The 15,277-nt window shown below is 37.2% G+C and overlaps 1 protein-coding gene across 2 annotated transcripts in view; it reads right to left on the bottom strand.

Moving 5' to 3' along the window:
* Nucleotides 1–15,277, bottom strand: part of FSTL4 (follistatin like 4) — a 454,388-nt gene that overhangs the window by 137,201 nt on the left and 301,910 nt on the right. The window lies entirely within an intron of this gene.

A 15,277-nucleotide genomic window follows, 5' to 3' on the forward strand; every position in this document is an offset into this window, starting at 1 on the left:
AAGGGTGAGAAAGGTTTGGAGGGTCAATGGATACACCCCAAATCACAATCAGGTATTTGGGGGCTTCATGGCAGCTAAAGAAGATGACGAGGTGCAAAATTTTCAGAGCAATTTCCTGGGTGACTTTGAAGGAAGGTATGAGTGGTAGACTAAGAGCCAGAAAGTCAATGAGCCAATAGGACAGCAAAGGCAACTGTGTGAGATGCTGCCTTGGTATTCTAAGATGCATAGGCACCTGAAGCCCACATTGAGTGATAGCAGTGGGAGTGGGTTGCTGCTGGCATTGCTGCAGATGTACTTCGCGTGCACATGCACAGTTGACTGCCAATTGTTCTGTGCATGCGCTGAACATGAGAAAATGACTAAAAAACAAGACAAAAACAACAGCGGGACTGGTGAATCGGTTTGGAGGCGTGGCCAGCCTGCCGTCCCTGCCGGTTTAGCGACCCAGTCCCAATTTCCACTACCAGTTCGCCTGAACTGGTGCAAACCAGTAGCAATCCACCTCTGGGATCTATAACTATGCTGGAGGGGCAGCCTGAGTTCTATGGCTATCACAAAGCTGGTTACACTGTTATTTATTTTGTCTCCTACAGATGGCAGTAAGACTCAGAGGAATAGGTATTGCTCAATCTGCTGCTGATATAGACAGCATCCCAGAAGAAAACAAACAGCAGATCCTAGTAAACATAGATAAAAGCCGTAATTAAGAATTATCTTGTGACAATAAGTATTTTTTGGACTATAAGATGTACCGGAGTATAAGACGCACCAAAATTTTGAAGAGGTAAATTTTTTAAAAAAAGTTTTTGCACTCTGCAGACCTCCTGAATCCTCTGCATGCCTCATCTTTTGTTAAAAACGGGGCACTGAGAGGGTTTGAGAGGCCTGCAAAGTGCTGCTGGGGGATGCCCCCCAAAAAACGAGTAAAAACAGCCCGTTTTTCATGAAAACAGGCCCATTTTTTGCCAAAAAAGGGCATGCATAGCCTTTAGGAGGCTTGTTGAGTGCTCCTGGTGGCTGGGGGTGTGGTGCAAAAATGCGCAAAAATCAGCTAGTTTTTCACTCATTTCTGTCCTATCTAGCTCCCAGAAACACTTTACAGTCCTCCTAAACTTTTTGCAAATTCATTTTTTGAAGGGGTGTGGTTTTGGGAGGCCAAAAATGCTGCATTCAGTATATAAGATGCACCCATATTTTCACCCTGGTTTTTTTTTGGGGGGGGAATGTGTGTCTTATACTCCAAAAAATACGGTAGTTTTGGAAGATCCTGGAAGAAGTAAATTATCTAGACCTTTTTCTATTGTGTTTCAGGCATTGAATATGGCATTGATCATGGTTGCAAATTATATCCAATGGATCAGAATGGTGGTGCTACATCCATCCTGGTTCTTCTTGATCTTGCAGTAGTCTTTGAGGTTATCAATAATACCATAGTACATTTATAGACTGATTGGAAGCATACACATGGTGTTGCAATGATGTTCTTCTTTCTTCCAGGGTCAGTTCTAGTCTGGTTGATGGGGAGCTGGAGAAGTCTAGACCAAAGCTCGTAGTTTACAGGTATTCTCAGGCTCTACTCTCTCTCTCTGTTCCTATTGAAGATCGGCTTGAAGCCATTGAGCAGGGGGTAAGGTATAATCAGCTATAAATCTTGATTCCTGGCCAGCCAAACGTACTATCAATGTTCTTTCTCAGTGTCAGGAGTCCCTGGAGGTCTGACAGGGATGAACAGACTTAGGCTCAACTTTAACAGGACTAAGTGGCTGTGTAGATTATAGCATCCCAAGTATGGCAATTTCCCATCATTAATTCTAGAGGGGAAATCGAGTTTCCCAAATAGAATTAGTGTACAATTTGAGGGTCCTCCTGGACTTTCACTTCCATATTGAAGAGTATGTGGCAATTGTGGTCAGGATCGCTTTTGTTTGCATCTTGAGTGGCACTTGTATTCCATTTGTGTTATGCCCTATGTGATCTCCTTGAATACCAGTTGGAAGTTGCAAATCATCCAGATTACAATTAGTTATGGGTGCACCTCGATGAGTCCATGTAACACTACTGCTTTATAAACTGTACTGGCTCTCGGTAAGCTTCTGGGCACAATGTAATATAATCAGTAGATCATCATCTATATACTCTGTCATAGGTTCAGGTTATTAATGGGACCATCTGTGGCCTATTCCACAAGATTCAGCAGGGTGAGCATGCTCTGGCTTTCTTTTGTTAAACAATGTCACCAAAAGATGTGTCTTCTCTGTCATGGCATCTGCCATATAGAAAAGTGCACTGGTTGAGAAGCAGATGGTGCTGATCCCACTGGTCTTCTCCACTGGGCCAAGACACAGAGAGTCGAGGTGGCGCAGTGGTTAGGGTGCAGTACTGCAGGCCACTTCAGCTGACTGTTATCTGCAGTTCAGCGGTTCAAATCTCACCGGCTCAAGGTTGACTCAGCCTTCCATCCTTCCGAGGTGGGTGAAATGAGGACCCAGACTGTGGGGGCAATGTGCTGACTCTGTAAACCGCTTAGAGAGGGCTGAAAGCCCTATGAAGCAGTATATAAGTCTAACTGCTATTGCTATTGCTACTAGGTGAGTCTAAGGGAAACAGCTGGGATGTATTTTGGGGAATCTTGGTTTGTGGTTTTTTTATGTTGTTTTTAATGTTAGCTTCCCTGGATCACATTTGTGATTTTAGATGATTATATAAATTGAATAAATGAAAATACATAAATAAATAATCCACCTTTTGCTATTATTTATCTCATTTCTTTACTGGAAGTATTTCCACTTTTGCATGAGACTGGACATGGATTGTTAAGGTAGAGCTGACTTATCCTGACAATTCATGTGAATTAAATCTCTTTCATCATAGTAGGGAAAGTAGATATTGTAATGAATCACACACTAAATATGAATCCTATATTGAGATGTTGCTGCAAAAAACTGAATATAATTTTATGTTATATTAATGGATATACTATGTCTTTCCAATTGAAAAGAATTCTTTGTTGCATAGCTACACTCGAATTGCTGTGTTCAGTCGTCTGTGTTAAAGGGTGCATCAAGAGAAGAGTGAGAGGTTAGTAAGCAAACAAGTCATATGAGGTATCGCCAAAAGATGTGTTTACTTTGTATTTAAAAATATTAAGTGGATATGTAATAGTACTCTACAAATATTTGAAAAATTGCTGTACAGAAGATGGGCGTCATTGCTTTATATGAGATAAGTTTAGAACTGCTTAGCAAACATTACAAGGAAGAGTATTTTTATTTCTTCTTTTATTTATATTACTGTATTGCTTTATAATATATTAAGTAGTGTCACTTCTATACTTCTACTTCAGGCCTCCGTGAAAGAAATTAGCTAGCAACAAAATTTTCCATTGTCAGATTTGCAGGTCAGAGATAGAGCTGACTTTAGTTTGGATTTTCAATAAAAACTTTCCCCATCTTTTATTAAATCCTGACTTACTATAGTTTAAATTAATTTATAGAGCGTAAGAAAAATGACCTTGATGGAAATATGCAGAAACTGTTGCTTAGGTAAAAGAGACTGAAACATTTGTAAGTGCTTATCTCCCAATTCAATATTAATTAATATTGGAATATTAATTTGGAAGGGATTCAAGAGATACCCCTCCAATCACTGATCTATAAGAAAAATAAGAGATATAGCACAAATAAACTAGCTAAATTGTGTACCACACCCTATCTCAATAAAGTACTTTTAGCTTTCCTCTGGAGTTATGTAATATCTTGGTCCTGGCTACTTAGCAGAGCTAATAATTTTGTGACAATTTTTTTTAAATGGTTAATACAAATTTGGGAAGAAAATGTCCAAGACTTTTAAGAAATGTTATTACCCAAGTCATAGAAAGAAAAGAAAACTCTTTTAAATGAATTTATTGTGTTCTTATCTATAATAACAATGTGAAAATGTTTTGATGATATCAAGCGTCAAAGATTTCTCTTTCTCTCTCCCTCCTCCGCTTGTCAAAAATACAGAACACATACATGCACACAATCATTTATAATTTATAAACAATCAAATCACACATCTCTACTCATAATGTAAACTAAATTTAGCAGATAACAGGTAAAAGCATTGAATTATTTTATCTTAAAGAGCATATTGTGCTTCAAGTTTTAAAATGTTATGTAGGAGCAGTAATGTTGTGTAATGGTCAATATTTAAAATCAACAGAATCATGTAGAAGAATTAAAAATGGGTTTTATCTGTATTGAGAATGAAATCATCATTATCACCTTTGGACTGAAGTTTCAGGATCAAATCATCATCATAACTGTCATCATTATCTGTTCTGACTCCCATCGTCCCACACCAACACACACTCCGAGCCAAAGATAAGTTACGGCATTTAATTAACAGACAAGTCCTTGGCAGCAAACCGGCACAGACAAGCTTGGGCAGCAATCCAGCACAAATAAGGCTTGGCAGCAATCCAGCCTGTCAAGCTCACAATCATGTTCTCTGACATTAATTCCTGCATTGACTTCTGCAAGAGGGGAATGTGCACAAGTAGTCTTTTTATAGTCTGGAGAGGAGCCTAATGACCACCAGCTGAGTTCAATTACCTCCTGTACTTGCGCAACTGTTCCTGACGCCTATTAGCTCTTCAGTGCCGTGCATCCAGGAACACCTCACTGCTGGCATCCGGCTCACTCTCTCGTCTCCTCCCCACTGGTCCAAAGCTCAGGTGCCTCCTGGTGGCCAATCAGCCTCTCTGTGCCCTGCTTGGAGTTGGAACCCTGTCCAGGGTCCTCCATATCCTCCAGAGCCGACTCATAGGGCCCCTCGCTGTCGGAGTCTGGTGGCAGCTCCAACGGCTCCTGCTGGGCCACAACAATTATCTATAAAATTTGTTGACATTTTAAATTTCTTCAATCCAAAGTTGTAGGATTTAAAATAATTAGTTATATATGATTACTGATATTTATATTGCAGAAAGTGTAGCAACCTCCCAGTACATCCATCTAATGTACACCTCCCACACTCCTTGAAGCTTGGATCATTGATGCTACAGAACGGTGGGATTAAGTGATGTGCATTAAGTGATATTCTGACCAACTGCCTTGTATTCCTAGCTTCTGTGTAACTTCAGCACATTTTTGCTAACAGTATTATTTGAAAAACAACAATATAATTATCTTTAAAAAGCAGTCCTAAAAAAAACATTTTGCAATATTTTTGAAATAATGTTTTAAGAGATGAATATTTTTGGGAGATAGCAGAACAAGAACATTTTGACCAGATAAGGCTAATGATAAGGACACAAAACTTACTGCATTCTAACTCTAACAAATACATTTTTCTATTTGCCAATCAGAAATTGATTTTCAAGATTTTAGATCTCTAAACATCCAAAATTAAATTGGTGGGACATTCCGCTTTAGGCCATGGAGAAAATCTATATGGTCATTAGGAGATGAAAATGGCCTTATGGCACATAATCAATCGAGCAGATTTAAGCAATACTTGAACAAGAATAGGACCAGTTATTTAAGAAATCTCTTCATGATTCAAATTGTCCATAGTTCAAAAACACCAAATTTTGTGATATATTTAAATCAACAATTTTGGATTCTGGACGTGTGTATGTGTGTGTGTGTGTGTAGATAGATAGATAGATGATAGATAGATAGATAGATAGATAGATAGATAGATAGATAGATAGATAGATAGATAGATCGATAGACAGACAGACAGACAGACTAACTGACTAATAGGCTATTAATAATCTTATCTTTATACAATTATTTAATAATCTTTGAAACTATGTAATTGGAGGCAGTAAATTTCTTCTTTAACTGTTTGCTGCAAACACCTAGCACCTTTCTCTTTCTTTCTTTCTTTCTTTCTTTCTTTCTTTCTTTCTTTCTTTCTTTCTCTCTCTCTCTCTCTCTCTCTCTCTCTCTCTCTCTCTCTCCAGTGCACGATCCAGGTTCTAATATAAACAGAAAATTTATAACAAGTTTTTATACCATGATCAATATCAATGTTTAGTTTTTTTATATTTATATATGTATTCCCTATAAAATATTCAGACTGTTTTGCTTCATTATTTCAATTTCTTTAGGTGCTGTAATGGAGTACAACAATGACAACAATTTGTCTATGATTTATTGAAATTGTTATAGTTATTTAGTTTTCTACTTCAATAAGTTTTCTTGAAACTTTTCTTGAAATTGTTATAGTTATTTAGTTTTCTACTTCAATAAGTTTTCTTGATCATTCTACTTTGCTACTCAACTGAAGTTTCTAAGTTCAATAGAAACAATCATGAGTTATTTAAATGGAAAAATCATAACATTAGGTTAATGAACAAAAATGAACACTGGGTGTCAGTCTCTTTTGTAATGATGTTTTAGAGACCAAAGAAAGTTTCATGTTTGAAAGAACTGCTGGCTATAACTTTGGATACATGTAGCAATTAGAAATCCATTAGGCCTTATCAGGAATATAATATAAATTATGATATCAGAAGCTTCAGCTTCTCATACATTGTACTCATAAATGGGCTGTTTTTCACTCTCAAATATCTGATTGTTAATAATTGCAGAAATATGATAAAAAAATTCTTCTGTCACAAGTGTGAAAAATATGAAATTATGGTGTTATAAATATGTCTGTCCATTTAATGAATTTTAAATTAAACCTTACTTTCTTGCTGATCTTGTTCAGTTCAATTAAATTATTTCATTGAAACTGTTAAACAAGAAGATAAAAGCTAACACAAATTAGTAGAAATTAAGAAAGGAAAAAGAAATCAAAGAAAAAGCAAAAAGTGCAAGAAAAGAAAACTAGTTAAAGAAAAATAAAGAAAAAAGTATAAAGATGTACCTTCTGATATTCACAGCAGTTAAAAGTACATATTCCCCCCCCCCTCAAGTTACATTGTATTACTCTTGTTTCTGTAATCTATCCTATCTAATAATCAAAAACGTAATTCACAAGTTCATTTTTATACAAAAAGTCCATAAGAGGCTTCTGGTCAGCAATAAATGCAAATAATGTCTTTTGTCTTGGTTAGTTTCTAAGGAAGATGGAAAGTCTTTAAAATTAAATTAACAGTTTTTGATCCTGTTTGCAAAGTCTGTTTTACAAATGGTGTTTTACACCATTAGAAAGCTAACACATATGATTACGAAAATATGAAAATATAATATATTATAATAATAAATAAGTACTGACAACATTGTTGGAAATTGATTAGAATCAGGAATCAAGGTCTTCTACCAAGAATAATGCAATGTTACAACAAACATTCTCAGTTATTAAAAGTGAAAATGAGTGGTTTTGTTTTTTGGTTCTTGTATTTATACTTCTAGTTTAGAAGAGAGCTATTCCAGTAACATTAATTCCAGGATTAATGACTGTTGCTTAATTACAATTAAAATGGGGAGAAAAACTCTGTAGGTGAAAAGCAAATTGCACACAACTTTTTTTTGTCTCTTGCCTCAAACATTAATTGACTTGTTTATTAGCAGCAAAACAACAGTAACCACTCTCCCAAATATCTGACAGTAGATGGCAAACCCTGAAAACAGACCACAATGTTTGGCTCAAGTCCTGATTTAATCAACAAATAAGCAGATAAAATTCTTATACAACTATTACTGTAGGAACGAATCAGCATGACATTTTGTTTTTGAAATGTATCCTATCCTTCACAATTCTTTTCATGAAATTCTATTTCACAATAACACCGTCTAGAAGATGACAACAAGCCTTTGACCATTTTTAAAGAACTCTAATGTCAGTCCTATGAAGTGCATCAGCTCAGGAAACTAATTTCAATAGAAATTATTGACAGAAGAATCTGGCAAGTGTCCCTGTGTTTTCTCCTCCCTCTGTCTCTCTTATACTTTTCATGTTTGAGTCTGTTTGTTATACTCTCTGAATCTCCTGGACTTAAATACAGTGTGCTTCCTCCTCTGCACCTGCTGTTGTTCTAGCAGCTTCTCCAAGTTCACCTCCATGGCTCTCTATAAGTAAATAGCTACTTAAGATACAATGGAGGTCACAAATGAATCAATTTTGTGGCCATCATAACCACACAAATTGATCTCTCAGTGTTCTCTCAGTCTAGGAAATTACTTCCTGCCCACCTGAGATTCTCCTGGAAGCAACTCTCTTTGTAGCTTTCCTTGGGTGATGCCACCAGTGCGGCACTGTCAAAATATTTCCAGGGCAAGCCTTCAGTTTGTTGAAGCCTAGTGTATAATGAGGCCTTTATCTCACAATACATACATATTGCATAAAGGCAAGACATATATATATGTCATAATAAATTCATACTGATAGACATTCCTAGAGGTTAGCTCTTTAAAGGGCATATTAAAGGTTGAATTCTGATTAGCTAGTCTTTGTTCCACAAAGTTTTCCATCACAATAATATCACAATATATTAATCTTTGTCACAATAAGTTTTTCCAATCTTCCATTTGAAATATTTATTTGATTTGTACAGCACCTATCTCCAAGTAATTTTGAGTGATTCAAAAAGTAAAAGTATAGACAAACAACAAACAATTCAATAATAAAGACAAAGGAACAAAAGATGGCAAGAAAATGGGCAGCAATGAGAGTTATATTCACTTTACTCAGAAGGTGCTTCAACTAGCATAGCCAAAGGCCCATATGAACAGACAAGTCTTCAAGACCCACTGAAATATCATTAGGGTGGGAGCCATCCAGATCACAGGATAACCTCATTCCAGAAGCATACTGGTATACAGGAGCTACACTTCCAGGCTCCTTACTTATAGATAACCCTGGCATCGATAAGCACCATTTTCATAATGGAATTTACATGCCAGACTGTGGCACATAAAACAACAACACAGTGGCACAGTGATTAGAGTGCAGTACTGCAGGTTACTTTGCTGTCTGCCAGCTGCCTGAAATTTAGCAGTTTCAAATCTCACCAGGCCAGTGATGAGTTACAGGCGGTAAGCCCCGGTACAGCCATACCAGAGCCTGCGAGGAGCACCGGGTACCATTCTGGTACAGTGCTCTGGAGGGCCCATCCGCTCATCTTCATTCCTTACCTGTCTTTAAAGTCTTCAGCGCTTCCACGCATGGCGCATACAGCACCTACGTGATGCTCTGCTGAGCAGCTGGAGCATCACGGAGGCATCGCTGGACAGTACAAAGCAGGCACGTGCTGCGCGAGTCCACGTGGATGACACCGGGCCTGTTCTAACCGTACCGGTTGGAACGGGATCTGGAACCCACCACTGCACCAGGCCCAAGGTTGACTCAGCCTTCCATCCTCCCGTGGTGGGTAAAATGATTACTCAAATTGCTGAAGGTAATATGCTGACTCTTTAAACTACTTAGAGAGGGAGGTAAAGCACTGTAAAGCAGTATATAAGTAAGTGCTATTGCTAAAGCCTTCTAAAACATCATAAGTAAACCACAAAGACCCAGCAATAAAAACAGGTGTTTTCTTCAACATACAGTGTAAGGGCTGTACCAGTCACTATGTAGAACAGGTAGCAGGAGACTAGCAGAGAGCACCCATAAATAACAACTAGCAGTCTAAAGAAATGATGAAAACTTCTTAATTGTACAACACATGAAAAGACTTAACCATAGTTTCAACTGGGAAAGTGTGAGCATCCTAGAGCAAGCCAAGACCAAAAGCACTGGAGAACTCCTGGAAGCCTGGCACTCAGACAATCAGCCATCAGCAGGCACCTAAAGATAAACAACATTTACATACTATTCAAAAGAGACAATCGAAAAGCTAAAAAGGAAACAAAAACACCAAAACACAGCAATCATTATCCAGACAATTAGTAGTTTAAACACCAGGGTTAAAACCAGAACAACAGTGAAGCAGTAAACAATATCCCAATCAAGGAACTACCAATTGAGATAAACAAGTCAACCATTAAAAAAACAGCTTAATCAAGGAACTACCAAGAAGAAAACAACACTCTCACTAGTATTGAAAGGGCAAGCCACTATATACTGTAAAAATAGAGAGTAAACTCTATTCCTTTTTAGCACTGAAGTTGTTACCTAATTGGGTAATGAAATGTCTGCAACCAAGCTCAGAGAGCACCAAGGACTCCACTGTTCAACCCTGAACTATAAATACTCTCTTCTATCAACCAAGGTATTTTTCAGAGTTTGCACTGATGGAATAAATCAACACTAAAGGACTTTATCTGGTTCCTTTGTGGGTTTTCTGTCACTATAGAAATAAGAATCCTAATTATGGTTCTGAACTTCTTAAACTGATTTTGATCCCTTTCTCTAGACTCACATAAACTGTAATATTCCTAACCCTTTTGAGTACACTCCACTAGTTTGTGTGTGTGTGTGTGTGTGTGTGTGTGTGTGCCTGCATTTTTAGATGTTCAGTATCACCATCCATTTGTTTTGTGAATGTATTTGTCATTTGGCTAACATAAATTCAGGCTTTAACTAGAACACAAGTCTGAGCTTACTGAAAGCATGTTCTGGTAATATTTAGAAACTTTGTTGAACAGAATATGTTTTGTTTTCTATTTTAATATCAAGCAATCTAATTTATATTTCCCAATTTCCCCCCCTCCCTTATTATGAAAAAATGTAGCTAATTCTCTTAATTCACCTTAATGGCAATTTAACAAAACAACAGTGAGTTTTTAAGGTTGAGCTTGCCTCATAAGAGCTGTCATTCTTCCAGTAGCTTTGTTTTCCATTTAAAGCCTGAATATTAAAAACAATTTTTCACATTCTTTCCACAAACATTTGGGCAGGGGATATTAACAATAATTACATTCCATCTTAAGCCAATTCTAACAGGATTTCCATATAATTCGTATTCACATATGGCAACACAAATATGTGTTCTAAAGTAAGTAGACATATACTTGCTTATTGGATGCTCCATAAAAAGGTTTGCTTTAACTGAGCAAAATGTGCCATTCTCCTTTCCTACTTCCCTTTTTCCATTTTAAAACCGAGAAAGTAAACAAATAATGCACTGCTATTGATAAGAGCCATTTTCATAATGGGATTTGGTATGCCAAAGCTGCAAAAGTAACTTTCTCCATAATTTGTTAATATATTGTTTCTGGCTTTAGTATGCAGTACATGAAAGTACACATAAAGCCGTTTTACCCCTCAAAGGGGTGAGAGAGAGAAAGAGAGATTGTCAAAATGAAAAATGAATGTTTGGAACAAATCTCCAGCAGTCAATTTGTTAAGCAACCATACAATTTTCCTGTGTTTGAGGCAAAGAGGTTTGTATATGCCACAAAAGCCACCCATGGATTGGTGTGAACATGAATACGCTAAATGAATGAAACAGAGTTTTATCTCAGCAGTTGGCCAGACAAGAAGCTTGTTGAGTCTATTTACTACTGCAAATGAACACCGAGTTATAGACTAATCTATCAAGTCACTTGTGCTCTTTTCTATATATATATAACAATTTAACCTCTTCCAAGCTAAATTCTGGATGATGAGCCGAACAAGAATGAATCATTATGGTAGAATCACAAAGCAAGACATACAATATTTTTCTGGGATAAGGCAGCATATATTATAAATCTCTCTTTCTCTGTCAATGGAAAATAGATGCAAACCCCAGCCAACATCAATAAATTTGTTCTATGAAGTAATTCCAGGCTGAAATTCTTCAGCATTGTTCACAAACAATGTACAATATCAAATATCAATACAATATCTTGGGGACAAATCCTCACCTTACTTTTATAAAGGAAAAGTTCAACTTTGTGCTCATTTCAGAGATCTATGTAGTTGGCCTTACAGTGTTAGGGGTAAAAAAAAAAAGCCTTTATGCTGATGTTCTGAAGACGCTTCATTTTAACTTGACAATGTTCCATAATCAGTTGTGAAAAGACAAAAGCTTCTGGTTAATTAAGTTTGTAAAAACTCCTTTATAGAAGTGTCAGAATAATTTGCAGCCAAATATAAACAAGCATAGTGAAAAGATGAGTTTTTTAAAAAAAGGCAACCATGTTAAGCAGTGCTGTTCCCAATTATAACTTCAATAATTTATACTGTAAATATTCCATTAACATCATCAATGTATCAGATCAGATCTGAAGTATTACTGTAGGCAGCATATTCAGCTGGGTTTGATTTTCAAACTGATTCTGCGGGTTATTAGTTTTTTCTTTTTACAAATTTCTCATTGCCAATTATCTATCGCCAACATAGATAAAGGAATTTGAGGCAGCAGAAATTAAGCTTATCCCGCTGTGGCTTTTGAAATATCTTGCTCTTTTTCTGCCTAGATCCCTCCGTGCCTTTTACTTACATTTCCAGAGGTAAAATTGAGTAAAGACTAAGTTTCATATTTTATTTTTGCACTTTCAGAGTGAAAACATATGTTTGCTCAGAGACTGGAGATGTACCTTTAAAACGCTGAGTCATACTTCTGTAGCAACTGAATCAGAAAGACTAAGTTTCAGGATCAACTCCCAGTTTAAGACTGATCTGATCATCTTGCTGTTTAGTCTAACCCATGGGTGTCAAATTCACAGTGTCACGTTGCTGTCACATGATATTTTATGACATTTTTCCCATTCGTGGAGCTGAGTGGCCAGCATGACGCATCCAGCCCGCGGGCTGCCAGTTTAAAACCCCTGCCTTTTGTGTTAGCAAGAAAGTTTTCCTGCTGGGAAGAAACAATGACACTAGATTGAAAGCACTGTAGAAAATTGAAGTGGTGATTAATCCCAACTTTGTCCCCAGCATTGCTCCAGCTGCTGTCAGTAATGGGCTTCTCCAGAACATGGGATTCCAGGTGCTGATATCAGCCTTAAACAGATTGACTCATCAGTCTGTTCACCCAGTTTAAAGTTAATTCTATCCCATTTCTACATCAGCTCAGAATTTCTTTTAAGCTATCTAAATTTTCCTTTAGAATAACAAATATTTGCATACTTCCAATATATTTGCATACATAAGCCATGGCATTTGCACAATAATCTTGCTGTGCATATTTCATCATTTCTCTTGTTCCTCTTGTGGAAGCCCATGCTTCCACATGGTTTTACTTTAACATCACGCGTTTAGTTAAAAGCTGGCTGATCAACCGCACTCAACATGTCGTCCTCAATGGAACTGCATCTACATGGAGTGAAGTATGCAGTGGAGTACCCCAAGGCTCTGTTTTGGGCCCAGTACTTTTCAACATCTTCATCAATGATTTGGATTAGGGAATAAATGGGGAACTCATCAAATTTGCAGATGACACCAAGCTGGCAGGAATAGCCAACACCCCAGAAGGTAGGCTCAAGATACAGAAGGATCTTGACAAATTTGAACATTGGGCACTAACTAATAAAATGAAATTCAATGGTGAAAAGAGTAAGATTCTATATTTAGGTAAGAAAAACAAAATGCACAGGTACAGTATAGGTGGTACCTTCCTCAATAGTAGTAACTGTGAGAGGGATCTTGGAGTCCTAGTGGACAACTATTTAAATATGAGCCAGCAGTGTGCAGCAGCTGCCAAAAAAGCCAACAAGTTCTAGGCTACATAAACAGAGGGATTGTATTGTATTTTGTATTGTATTTTGTGTATTACATTTTGTGTATTGTACTGTGTATTGCGTATCACACCAAATATTGTACATTGTATATTGTGTATTGTATTGTGCACTGAATTGTAGATTGCTTTGTGTATTGTCCATGTAACGTGTATTGCATACTGCATTTTGTTTCAGTCATCAGCATTGTGTTTTGGGTATTGCATCGTGTACATTGTGTATATTGTGTTGTGTGTTGTATATTGTGTTGTATATTATATTGTGTATTGTGCGTTGTATTGTGTATTGCATTTTTCATAACTGTGTTTTTGAATCATGGTTTCAGTCATCATATGTATTGTATATTGTGTTGTGTACTGTGTTGTGTATTGTGTTTTAAACTGTATATTGTGTTGTGTGTTGTGTATTGAATGTGTATATTGTGTTGTGTATTGTGTATTGAACTGTATATTGTGTTGTGCATTGTGTGTTGTGTATTGTGTGTTGTATTGTGTGTTGTATTGTGTATTGTATTGAATTGTGAAGTGAAAGGTTTCACTCATCCTAAGAGTGGTTACATGCAAGCTTTCAAAACAAAAACAAAGCATATAGCCATTTTTCATAACTGTGTTTTTGAATCATGGTTTCAGTCATCATATGTGTGTTTAGTTATCTCCTGGTAGATCATAGGCATCAGAAATAGGAAATAATTGCCTGGAAATCAAACTCCTTTCCACATAAACATAAATTAATGCAAGTAAAATTCATAACTGAAATTAATATCTGAGAGTTTGATGAAAGAGATAATTCTTAAAACACCAAGAACCAAATGTACCTTTTTAGGACATGTATTCCACTCTACCTGAGAACACAAAAGAGAACATCCCTTCCCACATAATCAAAAGTCAAATAACTAATGTGATACCTCTCTAGCTGATAGAAAGCACCAAACAGGTTTATAATGAGAAGAGAGCCATTCTCTAATAGAACTGGGCCATCAGTCTTTGGGGCTACAAAGGTGAACAACAGAACCTTAAATTGTGCTTAAGTAATTGGCTATAAGTAATTGGCGGCCAGTGCATATCTTTGAGGACACACATTAATGATCCCTACACTTTGCATAGATTAGCAGGCTGGCCCTTGAATTTTGCAGTAATGTCAATTTCCAAGAACTGTCCAAGCTAAACTTCATGTAAAAGGCAGGGAAGGACGAATGTGGAATGGTAACAATTTCACTGATTCTATTATAAACAGGGTTTTGTTGAAGAAACATGATGTGCATTTGTTTTTGTTTTTACATTCTTCAATGTTCTCAAAAAGGGAGAGGGGAATATCTACATCCAAGGGCCTCCTGCTGAATTAGACATTATTTATTTATTTTGTAAGAGAGGATAATGGGTAAATAAATCTATCACTATAAATCAGGGGTGTCAAACTTGATTTCATTGAGGACCACATCAGAGTTTTATTTGACCTCGGGGGGGGGGGGCATGGCCAGCTTGATGTCACTCATGTCGGGGGTGCCTGTGGTGGCCCGAGTATTCTTCCAGCGAAAACTGGCTTATTCCATTTTTGACTGCAAAAACCTCCTGCAGTGTTCTGCCAGAAAAAATGGAGGGGGGCTGCATGCAGCACCCATGGGCGCCCTTTCAGCTACAACAGCCTCCTGCAGCCTTCTGCCCATGAAAACAGAGTTCGGGGGTGGCGCATGCGGCTCACCCAACCTTTGATTTTGCTAGCAGAGACACCATGAG

This window comes from Thamnophis elegans, chromosome 2 (assembly GCF_009769535.1).
Source record: "Thamnophis elegans isolate rThaEle1 chromosome 2, rThaEle1.pri, whole genome shotgun sequence".
In the NCBI taxonomy this organism is placed as follows: domain Eukaryota; kingdom Metazoa; phylum Chordata; class Lepidosauria; order Squamata; family Colubridae; genus Thamnophis; species Thamnophis elegans.